The sequence below is a fragment of the Podarcis melisellensis genome (genome assembly GCF_964234715.1).
Source record: "Podarcis melisellensis genome assembly, chromosome: 4".
Classification (NCBI taxonomy): Eukaryota; Metazoa; Chordata; class Lepidosauria; order Squamata; family Lacertidae; genus Podarcis; species Podarcis melisellensis.
In genome coordinates this window covers 28,818,784-28,834,768 of record NC_138531.1, presented here as the reverse complement: position 1 = coordinate 28,834,768, position 15,985 = coordinate 28,818,784, and positions in this window count along the sequence as shown.

Sequence of the window (15,985 nt, the reverse complement as noted above, 5' to 3'; positions counted from 1 at the left end):
CCCACTGATAGTTAAATCATAAGCACGCACAGGAGGCTATTTTGCTGTACACTGCTGACTGGTCTAAGCTTCAATTTGTCTGGATGAAAGGGAAAAGTCTTCAGAAGAACTTGGAAGATTTGGATCGATGGAAGGGATTTGACTGAGAAGTGTCTGCTTTATCTCTGCGTGAACTTCCAAGTCCCTTTAGGCAATGAGGACTTGCATCAAATCAGCATGTGCTAAAGAGTATCTGTGCATTCAGCAGCTGTGCCATCTGTGTCAGTAGGGTTTGCTTATGCCGTTCCGTATTATCACGGACAATGTGGAACAGGAGCCAGGCCAAGATTTCAGCTCGCAACAGAATTCACAGCTAGGGGATGGCTTCTCAACCCATCCATCTGGAATGCTTTAAAGGGCACTTAGAACTAAAATAACTCCATTGTGTATATTCATTTATTTGTCCATTCATACAAAGCAACACTGGCAAAAGATACAACTTTGATTTTTTTAAAAAAATTATAATCTGGGCAGTTGATTTTAACCCACTATTTGCTTTGCTAATAATTAAAATGAATATAATTTGTCAAATAGATATCTTTTAAAAAGGACATTCAGTGAAAATATTTCTGACGCAACACATCCAGAAGGCATTACACATTCCTCCTGGCAGGTGTAAGTTGCCCACAACTTCCATAATGACTCACTTCAATACACAAGCCTGGGAGCACTTCCTCTTGGTATTGGTTGCTAGCATCACATTCTCCCCAATCTTTTTGGAGAGGCGAGCCACTGCCATGTTCATGGGGTCACAAAGAGTCGGACACAGCTAAACGACTAAACAACAACAACAAATTTCAATATTTACAGAGAGAGGCTATAGAACCCAGCCTCTTGGATAATGGCATTGTCCTGAGTGAATCTCCACCCCACCCTCCGTCCCTCCCACTTCCTCATTTGTCACTTCTACGGGTGCTGCTACGTGCCCTCTGTCTTTGAGCTCTTTGCTCTCCCACTTTTAAGGCTCGCCAGGTTCTGGGAGATAGTGGGTCTGGTAGCTTCGAAAACACTATCCAACCATCTGGTCCTCTGTCATCCCCTTCTCTTTCTGCCCTCAATCTTTCCCAACATCAGGGTCTTTTTCAGTGAGTCTTCTCTTCTCACGAGGTGGCCAAAGTACTGGAGCCTCAGCTTCAGGAATCTGCCCTTCCAGTGAGCACTCAGGGCTGATTTCCTTAAGAATGGATAGGTTTGATCTTCTTGCAGTCCATGGGACTCTCAAGAGTCTCCTCCAGCACCATAATTCAAATGCATCAATTCTTCAGCGATCAGCCTTCTTTATGGTCCAGCTCTCACTTCCATACACCACTACTGGGAAAACCATAGCTTTGTTGGCAAGGTGATGTCTCTGCTTTTTAAGATGCTGTCTAGGTTTATCATTGCTTTTCTCCCAAGAAGCAGGCGTCTTTTAATTTCATGACTGCAGTGATCATGGAGCCCAAGAAAGTAAAATCTCTCACTGCCTCCATTTCTTCCCCTTCTATTTTCCAGGAGGTGATGGGCCCAATGGCCATGATTTTAGCTTTCTTGATGTTGAACTTCAGACCATATTTTGCGCTCTCCTCTTTCACCCTCATTAAAATGTTTTTTAATTCCTCCTCACTTTCTGCCATCAAGGTTGTGTCATCTGCATATCTGAGGTTGTTGATATTTCTTCCGGCAATCTTAATTCCGGCTTGGGATTCATCCAGCCCAGCCTTTCGCATGATGAATTCTGCATATAAGTTAAATAAGCAGGGAGACAATATACAGCCTTGTCATACTCCTTTCCCAATTTTGAACCAATCAGTTGTTCCATATCCCATTCTAATTGTAGCTTCTTGTCCCACATAGAGATTTCTCTAGTGAAATAGGTGTCTTTATACTTTGAAATCTGAAATATACATTGAAATATTGAAATAGGTGTCTTTATACTTTGCTGGGCAACTAGCTGGGAACCACTGACAGCATCCTGACACAGTGCCACATATGTTCTCATGGAAGAACACGACCATCTTGCGGAGCTTAGGGGGGCATCCTATCTTGTTGAGTAGTGTGAAGAGTCATTTTTAGCTGACAAGGTCAAAGGCCTCCGTCAGGTCTATGAAGGTGATGTGCTAAGGGTTCCTCTGCTCTCAGCATTTCTCCTGCAGCTGGTGCAGTGGGAAAATCATGTTGACTATTGACCTCTGAGCTCTGAAGCCACATTGTGACTCAGTGACTGTAATCTGTTGGTCCAAAGACTGTCTTCATGCCTTTGTACATTTTGCTAGTGTTGCCCATGTTGGGAGTGAGTTGAATGCTCTGCTCCAGCTTTAGCCAATAGTTATTGGCACACTATCTGAAAATTTGCTGGGCACCTCTCCTTGCCTTTCTCAGTGGAGAAAGCGACTTCTCACACGGCACACACTTGCAGTTCACAAGAGCCTCACGCTTTGCAGCAGTAGAAGTCTCCGTGTCTTTAACACCAGCCACAAACCGGTCAGGGACCTGCTGCTCTCCTTTGCCAAAAGAGGACAGAGCTGTAATGTTGGCCGTCTCTGGGATTTTGTTCCGCCTTACTTCTACGCTGTCTCTAGGGCAGTTCAGTTCTGCTTGCTTTTCGTAGCTGAATATAAGGTCACTGACCACAGCTCAATTCATTTCCAATATGAGCATTGAAATAACAGAATCATAGTAGAAATCATAGAATTGTAGAGCTTAAATTGACATTTCCAGCTCATTTTTAACCTTGGCGATGGAACACCCTTGGGGTATTTTACAAGGTTTTAGAAGACACACCATTCAATCATGAAAATGAGTTCTTGGAAGTAAATCCCTCCGAGTCTAGTTCAACACCCGTAATTTTTACAGCCTAATTCTTTGTGGAGGATTGACTACTGATTCCAGTGGGTTAAGTGTCTCTTAACCTTGTGCAGAATTTGACTGTTAATTTGTTTGTAGACCTTGTAAGTCTGGGGGGGGGGGGGAAATGCTTTTATAACAACTCCCCCCCCCCCCGTAGTGGTGGATGGTGCTGCCTGCTTATTCTGTGGGCAACAGCTTTTGGGGGGAGCATTTTCTCTCCCTGCATGGTACAATTTTGTTCACTCCCTTGGGTTTCTTTTTACAATATGAAAGCTTAGAGTTTGCTCTTCTGCTTCCAGGCCTTCTGGGGACTGCTGCTGAGCACAGCATTTAGCAAGAAATGTAAAATGAAATGAAATAAGTGGCTACTGCGATAAAGGCAGACGTTGTACTTAGTGGGGTTCTGCAATTGCTTTTAGAGGCAGCCTCTCTTTGACACTTTCTTTGCACTTGGTATCCTGCAATCTTCTAGCCCCGAAGTCACACACACACACACACACACTCCATCATTATCTGTTATTCACCATTATCTATTATTCATAATCCCTATTTCATTATGATTCCCAGGGACCAATTTACAAACAGAACACACGTCTCTCCCATTTGCTGTCCAGGAGAACTGGCATTTTTTTTTGAAAACTTCTGCTACTGTGGTGAGCTTGATCAGGGTTGCCAATACCTGGGGGCTCCCTTGCCACCAAGAGCTTTCAAGAGTGGAAGATGCCAGTGAAGATGCCTAATAGTGCCTTTCGGCCACTGGGCCAGGACTGTGGCAACAGCAATTCTACCCAACTGCTACACCTTTGATCCTTTGCCAGTGTGATAAATTAGACAGAGTGCTGGACTTTTTTTTTTTTTAACAGACTTAGCCAAGAGTCTTCACTTCAAAAAGCTTGTTGAAAAAAGGAAAATCTTCAAGAAGGGCTAAAAGGACAATAGATATGTACCAGGAGGTACCAGCCCACTCATGAGATAAGGTGAGGCAACTGTCTCAAACAGCAGAAGTCACAGGGGCTGCATATCCCAATGTAGATATTTATTCCCCCCTTTGATGTAGAGCTTCACTCACCTCTTTTTTCTCTGGTGGAGAAGAGGGCACCATTTTATGGTTAGCCTCAGGTGCCAAAATGCCTTGGGCTGGCCCTGCCATGAGGGAGTTCCACCAGACTAATGTACCCTCCAACATTTCTCTGGTAAAAATATGGACATCCTACTCCATACCCTCCAACATTTCTCTGATGAAAACAGAGGTGTGACTCAGTGCCTTGAACACCTCCCTCATTCTCTAAGTATGGCAAAAGCCCTGAGGATGTCCGATTCCATACCCTCCAACATTTATCTGATGAAAATAGGGTCGTCCTAAGGAAAAGCGGGACATTCTGGGATAAAATCAGAAACTGAGATGGTTTCTGTAAAGTCAGGACTGTCCCTGGGAAATAGGGAGACTTGGAGGTTCTACAATATCTTGCCGATCACAATAATCAAATGGGGTATGTAAGGTGTGAGACCATCTAAAACACACAACAACATTAAATTACATGAAACATGGTCTCGGTGCTTTTAAGTGACAAAAAGTATATTTGTACATAAGATCTGAGCTTCCCATTTAGGATTAACATTCCCGTTCCTCTTCAACTTTGCCGATAAGCTTTTTACAAAAGACACATAATCGCTCTGTAGGCCTGCAGACATTCAGAAACAAGTTAACTTGCTTCCAGTTGAATGGATCCAAACATCAGCATGGTTGTAATGTAGAAAAAATAATATGTTAATAGCTTCATGCTGATTAGTGTGCTGGAGGCACAGAACTAATGTGCTAGCTCAAGCTGCCTCGTCTGAGCTTTTATGTCATAACGGTTCAATATCTGATACCCATCCAAGAAGGCTCTCATATCTTACAGTGTTGTATGGATATCCTCCAGTATCCAGCTGCTTTATAATTAATCTTTTTAAAAGGCCAAAATAGCTGAAAGTAAAACAAATTGAGGGGGAGCAAGAGTTGGAGAAAAAAATAACCTATGTTTTTCTCCAACTCTTGCTCCCCCTCAAGTCATCTTTACTGTATTTACTGGGTGGGGGTGGGCAATTAATCTCCCCTAATTAAAAAATAGGGACATTTTACCTTTCTTGTAATCAGGGATAGAGAATCTGAGGATAACTCCTGTGGATAACAGCATGGCCAGTTAACTTCCTGAGAACTTAACATCGTGACAAGTGCACACACAGAAGTTTTTAAAGAACTTTTGAACGTTTTATGGCAAAACGGATTAAAAATGTATTTCCTAATAACTAGCCCCAGGCTGAATCTTGTTATGATTGTTCATCTTTTTCACACTCGTAAGGGTCCAGCAGAATGCCCTCCAACATTTCTCCGATGAAAATAGGGACATCCTAAGGGGACGACAGAGGACGAGATGCTTGGGCAGTGTTCTCGAAGCTACAAACATGAGTTTGACCAAGCTGCGGGAGGCAGTGGAAGACAGGAGTGCCTGGCGTGCTGTGGTCCATGGGGTCATGAAGAGTCAGACATGACTAAACAACAAAACAACAACAAAGGAAAAGCAGGAGATTCTGGGATCAAATCAGAAACCGGGATGGCTTCTCAAAATCCGAAACTGTCCCTGAAAAATAGGGACACTTGGAGCATCTGCAGTAGGCACCAGGCTACAAATTGGTTAGAGGGTGTTTTTTTTGGGGGGGGGATAGTTTTCAGTTTGATGAGCTGAGTTAGCATGGTTCAAAGCTGGCAAGGGATCGAGTTTGGTAAATAAGATCAGGAAGGCCAGCAATAGTAGTAACATAATCTAAGGATGACAAGCACGGTAGATGGCTTAGAGGACACACCAGTCAGGAAGCCAGAAAAAACTTTTTTGTCTCCCACTGCGCCACCCGCATCCCAGGTTCCACAAGAATTATGCTGTGTTGGGACGCGTCCTGGAACACGTGAGTACTGACTGTGGTCCTTGAATAATTCTGCCTCATGCCACTTTCTTTCACAGCCAGTTCATAGCCTTACTATGCACCTTGGGCTGCAGATTTCATTAACCCATGGGTAGGCAAACTAAGGCCCAGGGGCCGGATCCGGCCCAATCGCTTTCTAAATCTGGCCCGTGAATGGTCCAGGAAACAGCGTGTTTTTACATGAAAGATCTACATTGGCTCCCAGTACGTTTCCAAGCACAATTCAATGTGTTGGTGCTGACCTTTAAAGCCCTAAACGGCCTTGGTCCTGTATACCTGAAGGAGCGTCTACACCCCCAGCATTCTGCCCGGACACTGAGGTCCAGCACCGAGGGCCTTCTGGCGGTTCCCTCACTGTGAGAAGCCAAGTTACAGGGAACCAGGCAAAGTTACAGGGAACTACCAGACTTTTAGAAGACATCTGAAGGCAGCCATGTTTAGGGAAGCTTTTAATGTTTAACAAACTACAGTGGTACCTCGGGTTAAGTACTTAATTCGTTCCAGAGGTCCGTACTTAACCTGAAACTGTTCTTAACCTGAAGCACCACTTTAGCTAATGGGGCTTCCTGCTGCTGCTGCGCAGCCAGAAAACGATTTCTGTTCTTATCCTGAAACAAAGTTCTTAACCTGAAGCACTATTTCTGGGTTAGCGGAGTCTGTAACCTGAAGCATGTGTAACCCAAGGTACCACGGTACTGTATTTTAATACTTTGTTGGAAGCTGCCCAGGTGGCTAGAGAGACCCAGCCAGATGGGCAGGTATAAATAATAAATTGTTGTTGTTTTACATGAGTAGAATGTGTCCTTTTATTTAAACTGCGTCTCTGGGTTATTTGTGGGACTTACCTGGTGTTTTTACATGAGTAGAATGTGTGCTTTTATTTAAAATACATCCCTGGTTTATTTGTAGGGCATAGGAATTTGTTCATTATTATTTTTTTCAAAATATAGTCCGGCCCCCCACAAGGTCTGAGGGACAGTGGACTGGCCCCCTGCTGAAAACGTTTGCTGACCCCTGCAGATTAACCAAGCCCAACTAAGCAAGAAACCCCACAGATAAGTATAGGAGAATGGATTTGTCAATTTCATAATTCTTCCTACTCTTTTTCCAGGATGCTTGTGGGATTAACGTGATATCGCCCTCATTTATCTTCACATACTTAAATTTTAACACCACAATTCACAAGATTATTCAAAAGGATCTGTGTACTAAAACATTTTCTTTTGTATTTGAGAAACCTAATCAAACATTGCTGCATTATTTCTTATTGAAATTTAAAGCAACTTTAGCAGTTTCGTGTTTTATGCTTTTCATACTTTCTACAAGACATACGATTTTGAAAACTGAAGCTAGCCACTTTTGGCACCTGTTTGTACATGCAAGTTGCTAGCCTTGCCTAGGGAACAAAGCAATCTGTCACTGGCACTGCCTTTACAATGGCCACATGAGATAGAGATGATGACTTGGTCAAAACCATTTTATGGCTGAGCAGGGATTTGAATCCAGCTATGCTTAGAATGAGAGGAAGCCAAATACTTTTAGCCACCACACAACAAAATATCCTGAGAGGTCAATGATGGGGTGGAGGCAGAGATGGTGCCTAGAGAAAAAAGCAATACATTTTAGCACCTACTTTTGACTCACCTTTCTAAAAGGCCAGTGTGCCATTTCTAAAAAGTGGAGTACGACCTCAAAGGACAGGAATGTGCACAAGGCACTCATAATTACTTTCTAGAAACGTGACCTAAATCACTCACCAAACTCTATATACTATGTATTTTAACAGCTTGTGTCAAGGGCTGATTTTTGGCAGGCTGATGCAAGGGAGCTGCTCCGCTAGAGTGTATCCTCCCTAAAAGAGTGCACGTGTTGCAGTGAGACCTGGAAACTGACCTCTTGGTTGTGGGTGGGTATATTGGACAGCCACAACACCCGATTGGTAGATCCCTCATTGTTGGGTTTAATCTGGCCAATGGGGAGCTGTCTAAATGGGCTGAGGGACCTATGTACGTGACCCAGAGCTTCTCCTTTCGGCTTGTGCATCGGAACACCCGCACACCTCTCTCTATATTTAGGATTTTTGCAATTGACCTTGCTATGCTGTCGTGTGTCATCTGTCATTGGGACAGGGGCACGGCAGGAATTCCCCCCACTTGGCTGATTGGCTGTTGCCATTTGGGTTTCACATGCCGCGTAGCAAATCGTGACAACTTGTAAGGTTGCGGATAGGCACTGGTTCAGGTGACAGGGATGGGAGAACGGTCTCGCCATCCCTATGTGAAGGGTATTCCGTTAAAGGAATCCGGGGACTCAACTTGGTTTGGTCAACCCCCGAGGGGGGGTTGTGCCCGTGTCGGAGTCCAGGGGAGCATCTGGGGAGTGGACATAGTCCATTTCCAGGCTTTCCACCTACCCCAGGTTTTCACTCTTGGCTGACCTAAGATAGAGCTCTGGGTCAGCGCTATCTGCAAGGGTGCAGGGAGCTAGTCGAACCAGAGCCTATGCAACCACTCACTTCCTGTAATCAATAAAGTTGTGGTCTAAATTCTACCAAAAACCAAACGTGAGTCAAGTGTGACTTTATTTAGGGGGGAGGTCTCTGGGTCTGAACATGCAAATGTGAAACCCTGACACAGAGTAAGGTGATCTGCAAAGGATTTTTCGTTCATATTCCACTCCCAAGACAGATGGTTATGCACACTGGGCTGGATCATCCTGGCTATCTGAGATATGGCTAAGGGAAGATTCTGACTTGGAGAGCAATGCAACCTCCACATCCTTATGTCATTGGTGGGGTTTGGATAAGGCACAGTTGTTCCCCTGTGCAACTCTCTTGGCAGGCTGTTTGCTGGCAGTATTGTCACCAGCAGAGGGCAGCAAAAAGTCCCCAAACAGGAAATTCCAAGGGGGGTGTCTGAAGAATTGCAACTTACAGACTTTGCTTCTGAAAACCGCTCCATGCAATTTGTTTTTGAAGTGTGCGCTTAAAATGTGCAGGTGGGTAAAAAAGAACTGATCTGCAAAAACTTCAAACAGGTATATTTGCTGGGGCAAACCAGTTTCCTATTTTGTCTAGTATATGAAACGGCCTCGACTTGCGTATCAGAATTCATCTGCACGCCAACATCTGGCAATGTTTAATAAAACAACAGCAGCAACATACTTTTATAGCGCAGATTCACAGCAGGCATCTTTCTGAATATTGACTCCCCTGAATAAATATTGCCTTTTGGGTGTGGGGTGGGGGAGAAGGATTCAACGTTTTATCTTTGTGTCTTGTTTTTGCATCCTGCAAAAACCTTTATTGATCTGAAAGCTGTTACAACAGCCTCTGGATGGGCTAGGAAGTTGGCAAGATGTTTTAGATTGAGTAAGCGAACAAGTAATGGCACTGTTTAGTCAAAATTGAGGATGTTTGAATCACAGTGATTTCAACAGAATATATTTAAGGACACGCCTGAGTTCCACACAGCCCCCTCTCCAAGACACTCTAAATGTTCCCTCTGTGTTTATCTCCTAGAAGTAAAGCAATTCAGTGGCAAAGGCTAGTTCCTTCCAAGCTATTACAGGGCAATGTGTGGTCACAGCTGACCCGCATTTCCTTGGCTGGTCTCCATGGTAACTTATTGTTGAAATCTCATAGCATCTGTTATGCCCCCCTGCAAGTGGCAACCTGCAAAGTAGAGCAGGGAGGAGGACACGGGCAGAAATGCGAACTTTTTCTTCTTTAATTGAAAAGTTTCATCTTTACAAAACAGGGCTAGAAATAGATTTGTGCAATTTAAAAGCTATTAACAAAATGTATCTTATAGCTCTAAGTACTGCTCACTGAAGCAAACTAACAACGGACTTTAAAAGTGTGTGGTTTGTATCCGGAGTACAGCCCACTGGAAATAATAGACATGGTGTAATACTGTTGAGTATTACTATCAATTTATATACTGCTTCACTGCCAAAGCGGCTCCGAAGCAGAGACTAATTTGCTCCATAAAACCCCTATTATTTCCTGGCTTGGTATCCAATTCACAAGCTCATAAATCCATTCCCAACATTTCCTAATGACAGCTTCTCAGCCAGATGTTAGATTTCCCATTGTATAAGCAACATGTTTATACAGTTTCTGCAATAAAAGGCTTATTTGTACTGATTCCAACTATCTCCAGGTTTCCTTTAACATATATTTCTTACTTGCCAGTTGTTTCCATTTAAACAATAATAGCACACCCTCTACATTGATCAGGATTGGAACCACAGCATAGGGGAGAGGATTTTAATCCTTTCCCCCTGAACAGCCGTGTCCCTTAAGTTGTTTGCCATGGACTGGGAAAAGCCACCTGGTGGGAGAAGGGATTATTTTAATTTTATATTAAAAAACCCCCCTCAGGTCCTAATTCCAGTTGTCCTCCAACACGAATGTTATTTTTTAAACTAGACATGTTAAATGTATGTGTCAGGGAACTGACATCGGAGCCAGAAGTGGAGGCAGGGCTCCCAAGCGATGCTGGAGAAGGGCCAAGCAGGGAGAGAGGGGACTCATCAGCTGGGGAAGGAAATCAGCGTGACACCAGGGATAAAGGGGGGCGGATGGGGGAATCGGAGGGAGGGCTCCAGGACTCTTCGCTGGAGACCAGCGGGGAGAGCACAGGTCCTCCGCTACCCACACCCACCCTGCGCAGAAGACTTCCGCGCAGGGAAAGTAGGCGTAGACTTGGCGTCAAAGAACTTCTTTGCTGGAAAAAGTTCAAGAAATGCCCACTGACGGATTCTGCTAGTGACTGAACAGCCACGAAGTGAAGGGCTGTCCAGCCAGGAAAGGTTTAACCAGGCTACCTAGCCAGGAGTGGCGGCAACCTACGCACGAGCAACCCCATATAACCATTACAGTATGTATTTAACATACCTCCGTTTCCTAGACACTCCTCTCCATGGAAACTCTTCGGAATTCAAAGTAATTTCACTTTTCCACCCTGTTTTAGGTACAATTTAGTTAGGCTTGTGAGGGGCATTTAATACAGTGTTGCACATCATCCCAATCTCTGAAAGGTGTGAGATTCCAGGGGTTCAAGGCAGTTACTCAGGGTTAGTGCTTCCTTTGGGAAATGAGGCAAAATGGAGACTGTGGTGTCTTTATGAGATATGGTTTATCTACAGATATATACAACCTGAGCCTACGATGGAGGGGTTCACAATATCAACACTGCAAAAGGGTCTTACTTCTCCGTTGTCACAGCAAAAATCACTCATGGTTCTCATTCTCTGCCTTTACAGCCTGAAGTTTTTTGTATCCAGTTTCTAGCTCGGATAACTCATCTCTCAGCTCTGACATTTTGTCTTTCTAACTAACAGACAGTTGGGAAAGGGAGGCCCACCTGTTTTCTATCTCCTTTGTTTCACTTAATGGTTCATACTTAGGCTACTTCCTCCCCCCTCCCCCGCACAAACTGTTCTGGCACCCAAAAACTCATAACAATAGTTTCACTCTGATTTATTCTATATTTAGGCACAGGGGTTATTTGCTTTTGTGCGTTTTGTTTTGTTTATCATTGGTTCTCCAGGACGGAGAAAACTATACATTAAATTCAGAAACAATGGCAAAGCAAAATATATGCAAATTTACAGTGAGCGACTAACAACTCTGCGGTCAGAATGGAAAAAAAAATATCAGCGGGATTGACTGTTTGGATGAGCCAAGCTCTCCAGAAATAGCTTTCTTTGCATATTAATCACACTGTACACAAGTCTCCTGTTTCTCATCAGAAAAACAAATCTGGACTGGAGATTTTAAAATTAAGAGGGGGAGGGAAAACAAAAACTCCCAAACAAAAGCGTAGGCCAGAATACAAAGAAAAGCATGACGATGCTTTAGATGTCTCTAAAGCAGCCCATTGCCACATAGCAAACCACTTTTGAAATCACTCAGTTGGGAGAGGCTCTGGATCGAATCTAATAATCTGCAGGAAATCCAAATCACCCATGAACCCTGCAGACCACAGTGGATTTTCCCCAGTACCAGCATCCTTTCCAACTCACTCCCTTCCCCTCAGCCAGTATTCCCTCTCTAGGCTGCACGGGATGCTATTTCCATGACTGGGGACTCAGCTACATTAGTCAAAAAACAGTGTTTTGAATGCATTATAAACATGCAACACCAGATGGTGCTGGGGAGTTAAAAAAAGAGTTCTATGTGATTTTCCATAGTGCTTTTTTCTTCTTTTGTTAGAAATATTTAATTTCTTACTTATTTCTAGCGTTCCCTCCCCCTTTGTGTAGATCCACACCGGGGATGACCATCCCTGGGCACTTTCCTTTCACATCAGAATCATGCTCCCTTCATCCTGACATATAGCTGCAAGGTGGGATAAGGGCAGTTCCATTCTCAGTTCTGATCAGATGTGGGGAGGAAGTGGTTTGCAACAGGATCTCCTGCCAATCATGTACCTTCACCCCACTTCCCCAGTGATTGGAGAAGCCAAAGAGTATACTGATGGGCAGTGCAAGAGGCATATACTGGGACCACTGAGATTTCCCTACCTCGGTGAGTCTCCACAGCTTCTCTGTGTTGTGCAGAAGAGAAGCAAGTCCACACATACATAATGCTGCATGCCCCAGAACTGGAAGCCCATAGATGCAAAAGCCAGTACCTAAGACACAGGTGCATGAAGCTTGTGTGCATTTTTAATGCTAAGCACCGGCAATGCAGTGGGGACATGGGTGGCGCTGTGGGTTAAACCGCAGAGCCTAGGACTTGCTGATCAGAAGGTCGGCGGTTTGAATCCCCGCGACGGGGTGAGCTCCCATTATTCGGTCCCTGCACCTGCCAACTTAGCAGTTCAAAAGCACGTCAAAGTGGAAGTAGATAAATAGGTATCGCTCTGGTGGGAAGGTAAACAGTGTTTCTGTGTGCTGCTCTGGCAGAAGCAGCTTAGTCATGCTGGCCACATGACCTGGAAGCTGTACGCCAGCTCCCTCGGCCAATAAAGCGAGATGAGCGCCGCAACCCCAGAGTCGGCCACGACTGGACCTAATGGTCAGGGGTCCCTTTACCTTTACCGGCAGTGCACTTCACCCTGGCTTTTGACACCTGAGGTGTGTGTTTCTAGGACCCACTTTATTTTTATGATTGTTGCTTTAAATTGTTTTTAATATTGTGTTTTAATGCTGTCCCCCACCCTGGGAATCTTAGGGCAAAGAGCAAGGAATTAACAAACAAACGAATAATGACTGTGCTGGTGACTTGAAGTAGCAGAGCACATTCGTATCATCAACGCAACTTTGCACTCATTGCTCAGAATTAGTTACTTCACCTTTCTTCCGGATACAGAACTATGTTTGTTTTCACAGGCGCAGGAAATTCATCCAATAAAATACATTTTGCATCTCCCATTCTCTGTGACAACAACTAACAGCACTAAAATCCAAGCATTAATCGCCAATACAGTACACATAAATGGTTATTGACCACGTTACCATTTAGTAGAGACACACTTGTCATTTCCTTTGTACGGCGTAGGCTGCAATTGAATGTGCATTTCTGGTTCCGTTTAGAAATAAAAGTGCCTCAAATTAAAAGCTAATATCCTTGGGCAATTGATCTTTTCTCCAATTTTCTCTTTCTTATTTTAAAAATTGCTCTGGCCTTTCTTCTATAACTTGTTGACATTTATATTGTGGCAGCTACTGGCTCACCATCTTCCCAAGAATGCCATTTCTCTATAGAAAGATAGATGCGCACAGAATTTCTAAATAATTCCAATTTCAATGTCACCCAAGGATGTAAGGAGTATGACACCTTCACCAGAAGCACCAACTGATGCTGAAAATCAAGGGTGTAATGCTGCTATAACTGAAAGGTGCTTTTTACACATACAGGAGTTGCAGTATGGGTCAAACTTAGCCAAAGATCATCGGTCACAACATTTTTAAGATGACAAGTGCCTCAAGCACTTTTTCTGCTTTAGGTTAAATAGGTATGGCAGGCAACTGAAACAAATAATATGAATTTAAAGAGTACCTGCTTTCTTGGGTCATATCCTATATTACTCATACTCTTCAGTACGACTCATTGAAATAAACCTAAGTAACTTGTCCATTTATTTTTCATGGGTCTGCTTTGAGTATGTTGTAGCTGGATTATCCCTCTTAAAATTTAAATAAAATTATATGGGCTTGTAGTCTGTTTTGACCTTACCCATACTTGGGTGGAATCTACACATATATTTGAACAAACACTGTGAAAATGCTTTTTAAGAAAAAGTTTTGAAAAATACATTGAATTTGGCATAGCTCACATTCGCCATCTATTGTCACATTTGTATATTGCACTGTACAACACATCTAAAACGTTTCATTTGCAGCTGTGTAGCTGAGTCCTTGGTTCAATAATTTAGCTTTCGTCAGTTGTGCCTATTATCATTTACAACTAGAAAAGTAATAAACATACAACAGCACTGAGGTTGGCGGCATGCAGGTAAATGAAATGTATTCCTAGGTATTGAAGGTTGGTGGTTTGAGCACACCCGGGGGCAGCTGCGGGCAGGATTCCTGCACCGCAGGGGGCTGGACTAGATGACCCCTCGGAACCCTCCCAACTCCACAGTTCTATGATGTGTTGCGACCTTACGGTATGCAGCCAGGAGCGTGGGGTAAATAGTGCCAGGAGCGCCAGGAGCACCAGGAGCACGGCGAAGCAACGCGATGTTAGGATATTTCCGTTCCACCTTAAAAGGGAGCAGGCTTTGTGAGTCACAGAGTCTGCGTATTTCCTGTTCACAGGATGTTTATGTTTTTTCTGTTGCTTTCGTTTCTCTCTCGCTGCCTGAACACGCTAGCAGGCGGTCATGTTTTTCTTTGTTCTGACCAACGCTGAATAAACTTTCTAAATAATGCTCTCCTGAGTGCAACTTTCGCTGTGTGAATTCTGCTGATAGAGCGTGCATCAGTTCTGGAATGTGGAAGGCTATTTTCTGGAGCTCGTGTCGCTAATTGCTGATACTGTATCTACGGGAGGTCGATGGACGTCCGGAGTCCGGAGTCGGCGTGGAGGCAGAGATGGCCTATGTCTCCCTGGCAGTATCCCAACATGCCCACCTCACACCTAGTCCCCCATCCTCTCCCCCAAGGCCGGGAAGGGAGAGAGAGCATGTAGGAATGATCGCTGGGTTGTGGAGCACACTCCCTCCCCACAGATAAAGCCACAGTTGTCTGAACATCTTGCCCTCTATCTAACCTTTTGCTCCCTTAGTGGTCTGCCTTGCCCTGTCTGTGACCTTTGTCTCCTTCGTCATACATTGTGCAAGGGGAAAATGACGCGGTGGAAACAGGTGCCAAAGTAACTTTGTACCACCCTATGAGCTCGGGATTGGAAGATGTGTAAAGGTCACAGTCCAAAATGTATCTGACCGGAAGCTTATATTAGGGCCAATATGAATATAAGCCGCACCCGATCTGGACACTATAATCCAACAATGACATTGCAGACACAGATTAAGTGGTAGGAACATGTGACTACTGACTAGCTGAAGCTAGTCTGGTCTGTTCAGTGCCTAGGAAGGGTGACCACCCGGGAAAACATGCCTTGCCAGCCAAAATGGAAGAAAGGAAGCATATAAATGTGAGAAAAGAAACAAAAGAAGCAAAGCTCATTCCAGACCATACTATCACAACAGATATGATAGCTGGCAGAGGGAAGAGAAGACGAATTTGTCCAGCAATGAAAATATTGTAGCTAAATGTTTTGGAGGACCAGGAATTCCTCACAACACAATGTGATGTCTGGGGTAAGAACATTAATATTCTCTGAGTGAACATTTATATCTCTATTCATGTAATACATTTAAATAGCAAGACCCACAGAGTGCTGTACGTATATGCTTACCAAGCCGCCAGACTGATCACCAAATTGCAATCTGGCACCTTCAACCGTTGTGCTTAGCTTCATCCTCAAAACACAAATCCTGAAACCAGATGCAATTAAACTGTGAGCTGCAGTTTTAATGTTGACCTGTAATGCTTTCCTGCGGGACTTGCAAAACAACATTGCCAGAGAAAAACAGCTGTTATGCTTTATTTTTTTGCAAAAGGGATGTTATGTGTTCCTGAAAACATTCCTCGTTACTTAAACATTGAGCAATTAGCCCATTCTACTCTAAGGGTCTTTCTG